The sequence below is a fragment of the Manis javanica genome, chromosome 3 (assembly GCF_040802235.1).
Source record: "Manis javanica isolate MJ-LG chromosome 3, MJ_LKY, whole genome shotgun sequence".
NCBI lineage: Eukaryota > Metazoa > Chordata > Mammalia > Pholidota > Manidae > Manis > Manis javanica.
In genome coordinates this window covers 192,458,204-192,475,698 of record NC_133158.1, presented here as the reverse complement: position 1 = coordinate 192,475,698, position 17,495 = coordinate 192,458,204, and the positions used below count along the sequence as shown (strand labels likewise).

Below are 17,495 nucleotides of genomic sequence, written 5' to 3'. Positions count from 1 at the left end.
ACCTATCAGTTTTCTGTATCTATGAGCTTGTTTGTTTGTTTTGTTTTTTAAGTTCCATTTATAAGAGAGATCATATGGTCTTTGTCCTCTGACTTTTTTTACACATTTTTTATCCATTCATACACCTATGCATGCTTAGATTGTTTCCTTCTGTTCACATTTGTTTATTGGATTTCCTGTCTTTGCCTTATTGACTTACATTAATTAATAAATATTCAGTGTTAATTAGGATCTTTGCATTTCAACAAATAGAGTACTCTCAGGTTATATCAAAAGAAAAACACACAAAAATAAGGAAGGCTGGGATACAGCCTCTAGACTATTGGCAATCTGGGAACAATAAGACCTTGATTGAAATCTATTTTTACAACTGGAGAACTCCTTTAGGTCCAAATAGCTCTGGAGATAGATTATCTGCTTGTCTCTTAGCAAAACATATTGGTTGTAGTCCACTCAGATACTTAGGATTCCTGTTTATCATTTTGTTTGTTAATTTCCTCTCCTATGAGGTGTTTCCCACATCTACTAGCAAGAACTTGCAGCTGTTTCCCAGGGGACTGACCTTGGGCTACTGGATTCCCCTTTGCTCCTGTACTAGAAGCCCAATGTCCCTGGACATGTACGTTCCTTCAGGATAGCCCTTAAAAAAGTGACTGACTGGCCTGTGATTAGGAGAGCCTTAGCTTCCTCGCCTACCATGAATGACTCTGAGGCCTCAGTCTCCACTCCTGAGGTGCCCCGGAAGAGCAGCCTGGAGCTGGGGACCAGTTTGGTGACATTTCCAATTCTACCACTGAAAACCCTCTGTCCAGGAATTTCCCTTAGTCCTGGGCAGGTCTGCTCGGGACTTTGCCTAAGTTCAGATCCTTGCTTATTTCTCTCTCCTCTGTCCTACTTCCTCCACCTCTCACTAGTTTCCACTAGGAGAAATTCCTTAATGAATGACTTGCACATGAAGTTGGCTCAGACTCTGCTTCAGGGGAAACTGACCCAAGACATTCTCTTAACTGGAGATGGCCAGTCGTTATCTATTGCCCTGTGCTGCTATGATTCAGCTAGTTTCTCTGATCTTTTGATGCCGTTCTTGTTACTTATAAAGTATTTATCTTCAAGGGTCTATTTTTCACTTCCATGGAGACAACCTTAACTTGATTGCTCCAGTTAGTCTGCATGATCATGCTGGGAACTTTTTGTTTAAAAATAATCATAATAGATAGAGGCTAAAAGGCAAAGCAAGAAGTAATTGCATAGGAGCCTTTGGTAAAAGTTTCGATGAACCTTATCTTATTACAAAAGAGAAAACATAACAAGAAGAATTTAGACGTCACAAACTTTTCTAATAATAGCATTTAATTCTTTAATGCATATTTTGTAATTTCAGTCTAGATAAGCAGTTCCTTATAGTGTACAGCTTATGAATACACAAGCATTAAAGAGTTTATCTACTAGCATGCTATTAGATGAATCTGCTCAAAACATTCGTGGTTTTCTTGTGAGATTTTGCAGCTCTGAAGCTGGAATTCTTTTTCAAGCTCTGCAATTTGTTTGAACTTATTTACATAAGGAACACCAAATTAGCTTGTTGTATTTAGAGTCATTCGAGTATGTCCAATTTGTGTTCCCATATTTAGATCCCACACATTTAGTTTAATTTTCTTTCCATTGCTTTCTCTGGCTTCCTTAAAAAGATTTCGAATGACATTAATACTTTTGAATGTTTTCTAGCTATACTTCCCAGAAAATTTGCCTAATTCAGAAGATACTACCTTTTATGTTAAGCCCTTTTCTTTTTTTGGGGGGGAATGGTGGGGATCTGAAGATGTAGGCATCTCTAAGGATTTTGCATCTGTTCCAAAGCTGCAGTCTTATAGCAGCAGCTATTACATTGTCTATTTTTTAAATACAGGATTCTATTCAGAACTTTAATTATGGATACTGGTATTTTCAAGAGATTTTTTTATTAAGGATACTTTTATCCTTTTATTTGGACATTAATATGATTCCTGTATAGCCCTTCATGTTATTCTGTAAGCAGTCCTTTATATTGTCAGGAAGATCCTCTCTATTTTACTTAATTACTGCTTAGACATTTACTCACTTCTATAAAGATCCTAGTAATTTTCAACTTGAAGCAACAGAGCTTATGCTCTTTTAAGTATAATTTGGTCAACAGAAAGTTTAGAGCAGGGTATTACGTGCCTTGAGAAGCAGCTTTTAGTTCTGTATCTTCCCACATAATGCTTGCCTTTTATTTTATTTTTTTAATTGTATTTTTTTAAATCAAAGTAATGTATAACATAAAAATCAAATAGTACTGAAGAACTTCCAATAAAATGGAATGTTTCCTCCATTCTCCCAAGCCATCACGCCTCACCCTCAGTGCTAAAATTAGCAGTGTTTAAGTGGGTTCATTTGTAATGCATAAAAATCATCTCTAGAAAATATAATTCAATGATTATATCTTGATTCATAATTTTAAAACATATTCTAGCTACTTCCTGTTATAACACATGTAATTTAGCTCACTTATCCTTGCTATCAATATATAGTTGTGTCACTTTGGGATTTTTCAACTGGTTTCCTTTAAACTTAAAAAGAAAAACATAAAAAGAAAATCACTGTCTCACTCACTCTCTCTCCATCTCTTTCTTTCCACTATCTTTTTCTTTGTAGAAATGCACATAATATATTATCTAAAGCAAAAGGGAAAACATAAAAATAGTTAGTTTACCCAAATATGGTAACAAGGTTGCCAATAGATTTAGGTCACTTCTGCTAATATTTATAATATTGTAACCCTTAGCAGCATATTGTTGTAGCTAGCACTCTATACTTATATTTTATTTCCTATTTTTAGATTTTTGAGGAAGAAGAAGAATATTAAGAAGAAGAACAATAGGAACAATAGCTACCACTACAACAATAAACAGTGTTTAGAAAGCATCAGGCATTTTCTCAATCCCTTCTATGTACTTTTAAATCTTCACCACATTCCTATGCAGTGTCATTATGTCCCTGTTACAGACGAAGAATCAAAAGCACAGAGATTATGTCATTTATCTGTTCTAGTTACTATAATTTTTGGAATGAACCACCCAACACTTAGTGATATAAAGTAGCCAATGAATACATTTACCATTCTGAGTTAGAAATTTGGATTGAGCGCAGTGGAGATAGTTTGGCTCTTTCTGCTGTAAGATCATCTAGGACCGACCAGCGTTGGGGAGGAGGAGCTGGAATCATCTGCAGGCTTCTTCATTCACATATCTGGCTGTTGATGGTAGCTTTTGGCTGCAATCTCAGTTGGGCCCATCAAATGGAACACTTGCAAGTGTCCTCTCCCAGTGATCTGGATTTCCTTATAGTACAGTGGCTCAAGCGCTGACAGATTTTTACTGTGCTGCCTCCTGACCCCAAAGCAGGGAAGAAGGTATCCAAGTTATAAGGAAGAAGCTGAATTGTCTTTTTTAGCTTAGCATTTGGAAGTCACGCAATGTCACTTTGTTGCATTCTATTGATTACAAACAAGTCACGAGCCTGTCAAGATTCAAGGACAAGGTTCTAGAAGATAAGGTACCCTTATGGCCATCTTTGGAAAATATGTCACTCAAGGTCATTGGACTACTAAGTGGCATTCTGACTCCAGAGTCGTATCAAGTTTTATCAAGTCCTCTATATTGTCTCTTCCTGCTGTAGATACATTTACTGGTGCCACTTTGATGTAGACCAGGTCTGGACTTGTGGGATATCATGTGTTCTACTTCTCAAAATCTACTGCTGAGTTTATCTGTTGTACCAATCAGCATATTAATTTTCCATATTGACAACTGCAAACCTACATTCTACCCACTTGTTTTATTAGGTAATTCCTTACTCCCTTCTTACAAATAAATATCAGCTTTGATTTTGTCTTCCTCCATCTTTTGGATTAGTTCACTTTTTCTTAGATTCTTTGTATGTCTTTCTCTAACTTGATTATTCCCCTATTTTCCTGCAGCACAACCTTCAAGAACTTGAACTTGTTTTTAAATTTTTTTTGCTTTGTTGTGGTCAAAACACTTAACTTGAGACCTACCCTCTAAAAGATATTTAAGTGTATAATACAGAGTTGTTCACTATAGGTACTATGTTGTACAATAGATCTCTAGAACTTATTCATCTTGCACAACAGAAACTGTACCCTATGTTTAGTAATTCTCCATTTCTGACCCTACTCCAAGCCTTGCCAGCCACCATTCTACTCTATGTTTCTATGAGTTTGGTTATTTTACATACGTCATATAGTAGAATCACGCATATTTGTCCTATGACTGGCTTAGATTTCACTTAACATAATGTCCTCAATGTTCATCCATGTTGCCACGTATTGCAGCCTTCTTTTAAAAGCTGAATGATATTTTATTGTATGTATATATCACATTTTCTTTACCCATTCATCTGCTGATGGACATTTAGGTTGTTTTCATATCATGGCTATTGTGATTAGTGCTTCAATGAACATGGGAGTGCTGATACCATTTCTAGATGTTCATTTCAATTCTTTTGGCTAAATATCCAGAAGTGGGACTGCTGAATCATATAGTAGTTTTATTTTTGATTTCTTGAGAAACCTCAATACTCTTTTGCACAGTGGCTGCACATTCTGGATTTCCACTAAGAACGTACAGGGTTTCGATTTCTCTACGTATCACCAACAAGTTATTGTCTTTTGTTTCTTTGATAATAGCCATCCTAGTAGGCATGAAGAGGTATCTTATGGTTTTGATTTGCCCTTCCCCAATGACTAATGCAGTAGGCATCTATTCATACACCTATTGGACATTTTTATGCCTTCTTTGAAAAAATGTCTAATCTTTAACTTCAATTTTAAATTGGGTTATTAGGTTTGTTTTTGTTATTGTATTGTGGGTGCTTATATATTTTGGAAATTAATTCCTTATCAGATATATGGTTTGCAAATATTTCCTCCTATTCCATAGGTTGACTTTTGACTATGTTGATTGCTTCCTTTTCTGAACAAAATCTTTTAAATTCAATATAGTCTCTCTGGTCTGCTTTTGCTTTTGTTGTCTGTGTTTTAGGTGTTAATCCATGAAATCATTGTCAAGACCAATATCATTAACATTTCTCCTATGTTTTCTTCTAGGACTTTCACTGTTTCAGGTCTTATATTCCAGTCTTTAATCATTTAGAGTTGATTTTTGTATACAGTGTAAGATAAGGGTTCAATTTCATTCTTTTGCATGTTGATATCCAGTTTTCCCAATACCGTCTGTTGAAGAGATTATTATTTCTCCATTGTGTATTCTTGATATCCTTATTGGAGTTCAGTTGACTGTGTATCTATGGATTTATTTCTGTGTTCTCTATTCTGTTCCACTGGGATATATTTCTGTCTTTATATCAGGACCATAGTGTTTTAATTACTGAAGCTTCATAATATATTTGAATCAGAAAGTACAGCACCTCTAGTTTGTTGCTCTTTCTTAAGTGATTTGGTTTGTGGTTCCATATGAGTTTTAGAAATTTTTACCTGTTTACATAAAAAATGCTATTGGGATTTTGATAGGGATTGCATTGAATTTATAGATCATTTTGGGTAGTTTTAATGCTATTAAGTCTTCTAATCCGTGAACACAGGATGCCCTTCTATTTGTTTGTGTCTTTTTAAACTTCTTTCAATGATTTGTGGTGTTCAGTGTATATATCTTTTACTTCTTATTTGTTTAAAGTTTTTCATGAGAGGGTATTAAATATCAAAAACATTTTCTGCATCTCTTGAGATTATCATGTGATTTTTATCCTTCATTCTGTTAATCTTTTGTATCACATGAATTGACTTTCATATGTTGAATCATCCTCACATCTCAGGGATAAGTCCCACTTGGTCCTTCTAATGATCCTTTAATGTGATGTTGGTTTGGTTTACTAGTATTTTGTTGAGGATTTTTGCATCTGTGTTTATCAGGGATATTGGTCTATAGTTTTCTTGTAGTGTTTTTGTCTGATAAGGGTAATACAGTGTTAGGGTAATACTGGCCTCATAGGATGAGTTTGGAAGTATTCTTTCTTCTACAATATTTTGGAAGAGTTTGAGAATGATTAGAATTAATTAATTCTTCTTTAAACATTTGGTAGATTTCATCAGTGCAGCTGTCTGGTATTAGACTTTTCTTTGTTGGGAGAATTTTTGTTATGATTCAGTCTCCTTACCAGGTGTTCAAACTATATTTCTCCATCATTCAGTCTTCATAGGTTGTATGTTTCTAGGAATTTATCTACTTCTAAGCTATTCAGTTTGTTGGCATGTAGTTGTTCATCGTAATCTCTTATGATCTTTTTTATTTCTGAGGAGTCAGTTGTAACATGTTCTCTTTTATTGCTAATTTTACTTATTTAATTTTCTCTTTTCTGTCTTGGTGTAGATAAAGGCATCTCAATTTTGTTTATCTTTTCAAAAAATATTCTTAATTTTTATGATATTTTTTCTATTCTCTATTTCATTTATTTCTGCTCTAATATTTATTATTTCTTTCCTCCTAAATGTGGGCCAAGGTTGTTCTTTTTTGTTGTTTCTTGACATGCCAAGTTAGGTTGCTTATTTGAGATATTTTGATAGGAATTGCATTGAATTTGTAGATCATTTCGGGTAGTTTTAACATAGACAAGTCTTTTTTAATGTAGGTGATTATTGCTGTAAAATTCCCTGTTAATAATATATTCCATAAGTTTTAATATTTTGTGTTTTTATTGTCATTGGACTCAAGATATTTTCTAATTTCAATTTTGATTTCTTCTTTGATCCATTAGTTGTTGAAAGTGTGTTGTTTAATTTGCACATTTGTGAATTATTCAGTTTCCTTCTGCTATCCATCTTGGAAAAGATACTTAGTGCGATTCAAATTTCTTAAACTTGTTAGGATTTGTTTTTAATCTCATATGTGATCAACCCGGAGATTAATCCCTGTGAACCTGAGATGAATGTATATTCTGTTGCCACTGAGTAGAATATTCTGTATATATCCTTAAGGTCTACTTGGTCTAGTGTTCAAGCCCATTATTTCTTTGCTGATTTTCTGTCTGGTTGTTCTATCCATTATTGAAAGTGGAATACTAAAGTCTCCTACTATTATTGTATCACTGTCTATTTCTCCTTTCACTGCTGTCAATATTTGCTTATTTTTTGGGTGGTCTAATGGTAGGTGCATATATATTTAGAATTGTTCTACCTTTTAGATAGATAGTGGCTTAACCTTTTACCATTATTCAGTGTTCTTGTCTCTTGTGACAGGTTTTGACTTAAAGTCTATTTTGTCTGACGTCAGTATGGCCACTCCGGCTCTCTCTTGGTTGCCATTTTCATGGGATATCTTTTTCCATCCTTTCACTTTCAGCTTAGTTTTGTTCTTAAATCTAAAGTGAGTTATAAATTGCATACAGTTGGATGTTGCTTTCTTATCCATTCAGCCACTGTATGACTTTTAATTGGAGAATTTAATCCATTTACATTTATATAAATTCTTTATAGGAAGGATTTACTATTGCCATTTTGTTCATCATTTTGTTTGTTTTGTATTTCTTTTATCCTTCTTTTCCTCTTTTTGTCTTCTTTTGTGTTTTGCTGATTTTTTTTTGTACTGGTATGCTTTGATTCCTTTATTTTTTATTTTTTTGTATTATTTCTATAGTTATTTTCTTTCTGGTTACCATGGAGCTTTCATAAAATATATTATAGTTATTATAGTCTATTTTAAGCTAATAACAACTTAACTTCAATAGCATACAAAACTCTACACATTTAGTCCCCCTTCCACTTCATGTTATTGACATTATAATTTAAATCTGTTATATTGTATATCTTTTAACATATATTTTATACTTATTTTTAGTACTTTTGGTTTTTAAACTTTTATACTAGACTTAAAAGTGATGTACTCATCATGATTACATTAATAGAATATTCTGTATTTGTCTACTACAACACCTTTTCCAAAAAGTTTCATATACTCTTATGCTATTGTGTTATTTTTTTGCAAGTTGAGGAACTCCCTTTAGCATTTCTTGTAAGGCAAGTCTAGTGCTGATAAACTCCCTCAGGTTTTGTTTGTCTGAAAAAGTCTTAATGGCTCTATTATTTAAAAACTATTTTTAGATTCACAGTAAAATTGTGGAGAAAGTATAGATTTCTCATATACCTTTTCCCCCATGCATATAAAGCTACCCACATTATTAACACCCCACATCAGAGTGGTATGCTTGTGACAATTGGTTAACCTACATTTACATATCATAATCACCCAAAGTCCATAGTTTTCATTAGGGTTTACTCTTGGTGTTATACATTTGACACATTTGGACAAATTATGATGACATGTCATTATAGTATCATAGAGAGTATTTTCAGTGCCCTAAAACTCCTCTGTTTGCACAGCTACATCTCCCTACCCCCAATCTTGGTAACCCTTGACCTTTTACTGTCTCTGTAGTTTCTGCCTTTTCCCAGTGTCATATGGTTGGCATCATACAGTGCACAACCTTTTCAGCTTGGCTTCTTTCACTCAGTAATATGGATTTAGGGTTCCTGTGTATCTTTTCATGGCTCTGTAACTTATTTCTCTTTAGTGCTGAGTACTGTTCCATTGTCGGAATGTGCCATCATTTATTTATCCATTCACCCACTCAAGGACATCTTGTTTGCTTCCAAGTTTCAGCAATTATGAATAAAACTATGATAAATCCATGGATTGGCCTTATACAAAGTAAAATCTTCACCAATTTGGCCAGAGATTCTGTAGGCCTCTCAAACTTTGTGGTAATTCAAACTGCCACTCTGTTTTTAGTGGCCTCTAGGTTTCTAGAGTATGCCAGGTCGTATCAGCACTCCAAAATAAATCCAGTCCCTTGGACAATGCCTGGAATCATTGGAACTTTGACATGTGGGCCAATTCTTTCCCTCTCCAGGATAAAGCCAGGAAATGTTTTTTCAATGCCCAATCACCTGCATTGAGCTAGGGGACAAGCTGTAGTGAATGCCCAGGCACTAGCTCAAACTGCCATCTTTGTTCTTTATAGTCCCCAGGGTCCAGTGTTTGCCAGGCCATGTCTGTGCTCCTAGACAGGCAAGACAAGAGCTGGCCCCTTGAGCATTACCTGGGAAAATTGAAAGTTGGTTATGCAATCCAACTCTTTCCCTCTTCAGGGAAAAACTGAGAGCTAGAGGTTCCTTCCTGATCATACAGCACTGTCCCAGGGATGGGGATTATGGTGAGAGGATATCTCTAATTTTTCTATCAGTTTAGGTGTGGCTCATTCAGCATCTATCCAGGCAGGAGTCTTTCTACTCCTGGACTTCTGGACTTCTCACAAACGTATGTGATCTGTGTATTGCTGTGGGATTAGTATATCCATGGGAGAAAGAATAGTCAATTAATTACTTCCTATTTTTGCCATTTTTCTGATGTCACCTCCAAGAACTTCTTGAGAGAAAGGGACATAGTGTAAATTTTTTTACTCCTTGTATATGAAAAGAATTCTCCCAATTCAATAAAATAAGCCTCCATTATGATTTTTAAATAAAAAGCAATACTTTTGTATTTGAAGGAATTGCACTAATGTCTTCTGTTATCTGATTTTGCTGTTGAGAAATATAATTTCTGTTTCTGTTATTTTTTTTTCCTGGAAGATTTTAGAAATGATGGCTTTATTTATGGTATTCTGAAAATGGAATGTGTATAATTTCATTCTTTGATCTTGCAATTTGGTCTGCTTTCAATCAAGATCCATTTCCTTCACTTTTAGAAAACTATCTTCTGTTATGCTTTTGATAATTCCCTCTTTTCATTTTCTATTCTTTCTTTTTAGAGTCTCCTTTATTTAGACATCATGGACTGACTGATCTTTCAGCTCTTCATCTCACTTCCCCAGCCCCCTGCTCATAGTGTCCTATGATTTGCTTTTCTGCTTTATTTTTAAAAGATTATCTAAAATCTTTCTCTCTACCAGCCAGTTTTATGATTATTTCTGCTTACGTCTACCACCCATGTTTTTCGACTGATACATCTTTTCATATCTCTGTGAAATCACTGATTAACACTTTATATGTTTTTTAAATTTGTTTCTGGGTCTGTTTCTATTTTGTCTACTTAGTATATTTTTAAAAAATTTCAGATTGGAGAATTAGTCAAATATTTAGAATTTGTGGTCGGTTTTGTTCAGAAGTAAAGCACTGAAATGCTGATTGGGAGCTCTTTGGGCATGGGTGGGGATTACTGACGGGCAGTTTGTTTGCAGGGTTTTAAATAGTTTTCTTTCAATTTAATTTGGGAAATCTTCAACTGACAATAAAATGCTCCAGTCATTTACCTGGGAGGCTAGATTCTACGTTTGTGTGTACGCACATTCACATATTTATGTGTGTGTGAGAGAGTGCAGTATCATGGGGACAGTGAGAATACCAGTGCAGGCCTGCCACTCTCCTATGCTTGTTTATGTATTTAAAATGAATGTGTATTGATTCTTAGTTATTTTTCGGAGGATAAATTAAATATAAATATATAATTTTTGCAATTAAACTTCATTTAAAAATGCCAAACAACTAAATGGGCTTGATTTTTAATTTATAGGTATTATAACCAAATTTGATTCCTTGCTTTCTTATTTTTGAGCTAGATGGGGCAAAGCAAGGTCAGATTATTTTCTCGTTATTTCTGTTGAAGAATTTGGTCTCATAATTGATATGGTAGTATAACTCCATTACTCCCATCTGGACACTTATCAAGATGTTAATATGAAAACTAACAAGTATGTTTTGTTTTATAAGCCAAGACATTAATGAGTGGTGTTTATTGCTATAGTCATCCAATTGAGAGTTTCTTTCCAAATAATCAGAAAGGGATAAACAATTGAAATATAGAAGAATTAGTAAAACTTAGGTTTCTGTTCAAAATTTTGCACTATGAAAAACATTTTCCTGTGTTTCTTTAAATCATGATACCCTTGATTTAGCATAAACACAGGAGGCTATAATATCCCATTTGTAACATTAACTTCAGGCCAACTGGAACCAATGTGTCACCATCATCATTGTCTTTGATTATTGTTTGCTGAACATCCATGGAATGTATAACATTGGCTTAAGTTTGAGCAGTCCTGGTTCCTGTCACTGGAGAGCTTTTGACCTGCATGAAAGAAATGTACTGACACAGATCCGGATAAGGACACAGCATTTGGTGGGGGACAGAGATGCTGAGTTTGCTTGTTAGGCTTTGATGTGCTCTTGCTTATTACAAAATGTTCATAAGTACCTGATACTTATTACAGGTTTTGGCACATGGGAAACTAGGATTTTAGCAGATGTAGAAGAAATTTTGAAGCCATTTCAGATGTAAGGAGGATAGTTTGGATGCAATTTTGGAGCGGTAATAGAGAAGAAAAGTCCATGCAGTGGGTAGCTGCAACATTCACTGGAGTAAAAGGAGGCTTTGTCACAAATGATAGGACAGCCTGGAAAATTAACCTAGAAAATGCCCTGAGAGAAGAAAATAAAGTAGAATGAAAAGGCACAGATAGGTATAACTGGCATAAGATACGAGTTAGAAAGATCAGTTCCTTAGGCCAGCATTCAAGAAATGAGAAATAAAGACATATTCATTAAAATTAAAATACACACACACTGAAAGTCCACTGTGTGGACATCTTTCTTTAGAGAAAGGAGGAAACCATGTATAAAAGTAGGAAGAAGCAGTTATCTCAACCTCTAATATTTTCAAGGGAAGATTTTCAGGAATAAATATAAAAAAATAGTTTCAAGTTCAAAGTGGTTGGAGGCCAAGAAGAGATTGTGTAACATGCATTGAATGGTTTGGTATTAATTTGTATGCTCCAACTGGCATATCCATAAAAAAGGATTTTACTGAGAGGTGCCACTGGCATCGTTGGTAAGAGGTCAGATAATGCAGCCAGAGTGCCTGGGGTGGAATTCTGCTCCCCAAAGTTCTAGTGTTTGGCCCCAGGCACATCGCTGCACCTTTGTGTGCTATGTTATAGTACCTAACTCACAGAAGAGTTTGGAAGATTAAATGAGTAAATTTATGCCAAGCCCAGAGCCTACCAGTTATTATTAGTACAATTATTAGCATTCATCTTCCTCTTTCCAATGCCTGTAAGGCATTTTACACATTTCTGAATATCTGCTTTTCTTGTCTTGTCTTTGTTTATTCACTCAAGTCAAGAATACTAAATGCGTAGCTTCTGGGAATATGTAAGATGCATAAATCAGTGCCTAGAGAGAGCTTATATTAGTTAGTGAAAAAAGACATACTAGTGGAATAAATTTTTTATTTTAAATCAGGTGGTTTTCAATGTTGCTCACTACTACCCCTTCCTCTCCTTCAGGCCTCATTAATGTTTTTTTATAGGTACCACCTTCAGTGTAGGCTTGTTACTTCATACAAAGAACGGGGAAAAGCATCAGTGCTCAAGTGAACATGATCATCTTAGCATTGATTATTAAGAGCTAAGTCTGAAGGATTCAGAAGATGGTTTTAATAAGTAAAGTACAAAGTGGAAAAGAACATGAGACAAAGTAAGTCATTTTTATTCTCACCGCATTAACAGAAACACCCCCTTTACGCTGTAGGATGTAGGCATAGAACTTGGTAAAGAAAAAGGAGAACAAGAATTTAAAGATTAATGAGCAACGCCTCCCACTGTCCTCTTGTCAGGCCACATCCTATGACCTGGAGGGAAAACATAGAACAGGCATTTTTAGAAGGATCCTGGAGCACAAAGGATTTGTGTCTTTTTTCTCAGGACATGGTCTAAGGATACCACATCCTTCTTAGAGAACTCAGCATGGAGCCAGAATACATATTGGAAGGGAGGGAAAGTGAGACTAGGGAAAAAGGAGTCTGAAATGGTCTTCTACTCTTGCAAAGACTATGAGTTTTGGGAGAGTTTTCAAACATTTCTTGTGTCCCCAAGAAAGGCCCAGAAGCAAGAGAGAAAGCCAGGGAATTGAGCAAGTCTTTACCATTTGAATAAGGAGGACCTGACTAGGTCAGTTGAAAACGAGGGACTCTGAACATCAGCCTCCCTCATGAAGGCATGAAAAACTTCAATGGCTAGCAGTGGTTGACCCAGGAAACAGTGCGGGCTTCGGGGGCACCAGTCCTTACCCCTTCCCTACCTTGATTATTATCTGAGCCCCTCCTCAAACTCTGTGTTACCCAGTGAGAAGGGAAGTGGAGGTGAGGGGAAGAAATCCCTTATTAACTAAATCTCTTAATGATAAATTTCAGAAAAGACCAATTTTTAATCTGGAATTGACAGTTTTTCTAAATTGGCAAGATTAAACGATTTTGGGTTTGTCCTGGTACTGAGAGGGAAGGGAAACCATGAGCAGTGCAAGGTTTAGTCATAGAAAATGATCAATGCATCTTTCTACATCCAATTTTTGTTTTTAACTATCACCCCAGCTACATTTACAACAAACATTTCAATAACAATGCGTTAAGCCCAGAATCAGCAGTAGAGAAATATGCCCTTTAAGGGAAAGGGCATTATGACCCAGAATGACCAAATAAGATGTGAAAGAGATTGCAAGGCATGGCATTTGAAGTAGGCAGGGACGTGAGGAAATGGTGTAATAGAGAATAGAGGTCTGAATCAAGGCTTCCAGAAAAGATGGGGACAAGGGATAGGCAGCACCATGAAGTCCAATCTGGCAGAAGGAGGACATTTTGGGAAACAGTGAGAAAATATGTTTGGAATTAAATTTCAGACCTCATCACAACTGTGGAAAAATATTAAGGAATAATTGATAAATTTTCTCTGCAGAATATAATCTTATATTTCAGTCCTTGCAGACAGTGATCTCACTATTATGCAGAAACCATAATTTTTCAGAAAGGTGACAAAAAAGCCTCTTCACCCTTCTGTATTGGAAACTGGGTTTCACCACTTACGCTCTGCAACCCTGGAAACGTTACTGAAGCCCTCTGACTTGAGTTTCTTAATTATAAATTGGGGAAAGCAAGTGTGATTACCTCGTTTGGTTGTTATGATAATGATACAGGTTAATATTTGCGTGGCACATAGCCCACATGAATTATCTATTATTAGTAGACTGTACTGCTCTTGAGAAAACTGAGCACTAAAGATTCCAGTACATCTGGGTTCCTGAGTTCAGCAGAGGACAGAGAAGCACAATTCGAGGTCTGGGGTAACTGAGGTTGTGTGAATAAGCGACTGGAGGGCCTTCCATGTAACTCCGGCAAACGATTATAAATAACATTTCACTGCTCCCCCTTTCTTTGTTACAAATAAGGGTTTTATTTGGCAGCTTTGCTTTCCCAGGAATTTTCTATTTTGAAGTTTGCTTCCTGGGCTCTTGTCCACTTGTAAATGTCTTTTGGGAAATGCTTTTTCAGACAAAGTTTTCTTATCTTATGGATTTTTTTCACTCATTTTAGGATTCTCTGACAACTAAGCTTTTAGGAGCCTGTTCAAAGAGCTGGTGACAATGTACTTCCACTTTTTGCTCTTTAGCATCCATACACTTAGAGTTCTTTATGTTTTAATTATTACAGGAATTTCAGGTAGCAGAATATTCAAGAGAAGAATTGGAAACTCATTAGTTTAGAGACGAGTGTTGGCTGTCCCCATCATTTTGCTATCAGTTTGCTGCTGTGATAGCTGCAAAGCTCAGCACAGTGCCTGGCTTGTAGTAGGCACTCAGTAAGTAGCGCCTTATTTTTTTCATTTCTTTCCTCTCTTAACCATGGCCTACTAATGTGAATATTGAATTTTTTTCAATATCAAAAAAAATGGCTTTTGGGAAGAAATTCTATTGGCACTCCTTTCAACATACATTCAGAATATGGCCATATTTCACGTTTTCCACAGTCCAAGCAACAATGATGTCTCTCGGCTGAATGCCTGCAGCAGCTTCCTGACTGACCCCTCCTGGCCTCCTTCCATTCCCTGACTATTCCAAGCTCCCTTAGATCCTTTGCACTGGCTTTTCCTTATTTGCAAAGTATCTCTCCTCCAGATGCACATGTGGCTTGTTTCCTCACTCTCTTCATGTCTTTGATTAACTATCATCTTCTCCACAAAGCTTGCCCTGATATCCTTATTCTGAACTGCAAACAGATAGCTCCTCACACCAACAGTTTATTACTCTTACAGTGTCCTGCATTTTTTTCTCTATGAGTGTCTTCTTAATCCGTAATTTATTTTTTAGATTTATTGTTAGTTTTCAGACAGAAATCATTTCCTTCCTTTCTTCCTCTTGCTGAATCCCAGAGGCCTAGAATATTACCAGGGACATAATAATCTCTGGGTGTGTACAGAGTAAGTGAAAGGCAAATAGATATCTTCTGTATTGAAAAAGATATGAAGAGGTGATGTCAGTTTGTGGACATACAAACTGGTTCCTTTATTATCTCATTATGGTTGAGAGATCACATTGCTTAGTTCTATATTGGAATGAAATTAGGTACTAAAGTTTTTGAATTTCTACAAGTGGGATAACTAGTAGAGAATGTAGTGATCACGCTAAGATACATTACATCTCTGTCAACTCTTAGGTCACTTCTCTATCACCCTTTAATAAGGATTAATATGATTCTTTCTATGTGTGGGTGAGGTGGTGGGCAGAGGAGGTTTATGACCAAATTTATTCATTCCGTTCAAATACAAAACTCATCTTGGTGGGTGGATAAAGTTTGCTGATCCAATGTTTTTCTCAGTAATAGAGCCAGTGAAAATTAACTGAGGAAAAAAATGCTTTTAAAGCATTTATCACATAATCAGGCCAGATTCTATTTTATATGAGTTAAAGTTCTACTGAATTTCATTTTTCTTTTTCTGCATATAAAATGATTTTAAGATAAAGTGTACCTTAGACAGAATAATATATGAATGTGGGAAATAAAACCATTCTGTAAGATTTTCCAAATAAGCTTAAGTTTAATAGGAGAGACTGACCATTTGGTAGAAATTGCGAAATATTTAAGGTATGAGTGTGGGTGGATTTGGGAGAGATTTGGCTCGCTGATCGGGAGCTTTTTGAATATATCTTCTTGTAGACCAAGAGCTTTGAATGTTTGCCACGTGAAAACGTTCGCTTCATTGAGAAAGAGGGATTTGGCAAACTCTTGGGCATGGTGTACAAGGCCTTCGGGTTATAGTCTGTTGAGACAATATATCCAATTTATAAGGTAAGGAAATGCAAGCTTGAAATAATCTGAAAATTTCTTACATTTTTCCTTTCTGTAAAAAAAGGGCATGATAATAATTTATAATATTGTTTTAAATAGAAGAGAATTTTCATGAAATGCCCCAAGAAAGTATGACAAGTTATAATTAGATATTATCCTGCTCAGGTTATAAAAAAGGGGCAAGAGGCAAGTTTCTCCTTCACTTTGGGGAAGCGTTACCATGTGCTATCAGTGGAACTGGGCCATAGGCACACCTCTCTTTTCTTCCACATTCTCTAAGATAGGGGTACCTCATCTGCTCAAAATTTTGAAATTACATTAAGATCTCTCACCAGAAAATGACTGAGAAATTAGTGTGATGCTATATCATTATCACATGATGTACTATATGAATTTAGAAAAAAAAGCATGCCTTGGTTAATTTCTATCTCTTTAAGTTCTGAATATTTATTTTACTGGTTTTGAAAAGTTTCAATTAATTAATAGGCCCTGACAAAAAGAAGAAACTTCTCCTGGTTTTGGAAAAGATTTCCAAAGAGCAGTTTTATAAGCACTTGGATAATGTGGGTATATTATAAATTACATCTGATTTATAATGAGTATTAGTATATCATTTACCAGACTATCCAAGAATTTAAAATAAGAAAGGTAAGGATCAACTATATTATATGTAGATCTATGCAGTCAGATTATTTTTTGGATTGTTAGTATGTAATACATTATTAGGTAACTTCTATTGATGCTATTATGTTTAACCTCTATTCCAGTGATTCTCTCCCAGGAGGCATGCTATGAGACCTCATCAGAGTTGTCATGAGAGGAAATATGTTTAAAAAGTTATATTCAATATTAGATAGGTGAGGGGGAAAAATTAATATCTTAATCTGGGTGATGGTTACATAATGTATACACATGTCAAAATCCATCAAGTTTTACAAGAAATACAAATCATATAAGTCATGAAAAAAATAAAACAAAATTTCAAAAAGTCTTGTGTTGAGTGAAAAGAAAACTATCTTTTTAATAATATGAACTATAAAAAGAAAAACCAACTTGATAGGGGCTACACAGGGAAATACAGAGTTGGTAGAGTAGTCAGCCATGCCATTAATAGTCTGTGACACTTGTCAGTTATTATTTTCTTTGTGTGCATTTAAGATATGATTTTGGTAGCTAGCTCAGACTACAATCCCAAATCTTCATAGAAGTTTACAACGCCTCACATGACCTGACCTTGGGCTTCCTGTCCTAGTGATCCTCTCACTTTTCACT

At 35.4% G+C, this 17,495-nt stretch overlaps 1 long non-coding RNA gene across 2 annotated transcripts in view; it reads left to right on the top strand.

The window, feature by feature from the left end:
* The window catches only part of LOC108403801 (uncharacterized), a 38,137-nt gene extending 21,043 nt beyond the window's left edge, over positions 1 to 17,094 (top strand). For both annotated transcript variants that reach the window (XR_012129605.1, XR_012129606.1), the window contains 4 exons: positions 12,417 to 12,583; positions 14,589 to 14,736; positions 16,092 to 16,223; positions 16,991 to 17,094. This is a non-coding gene — a long non-coding RNA (uncharacterized lncRNA). The remainder of the gene's footprint in view (positions 1 to 12,416; positions 12,584 to 14,588; positions 14,737 to 16,091; positions 16,224 to 16,990) is intronic.
* Positions 17,095 to 17,495: the final 401 nt, after the last annotated feature.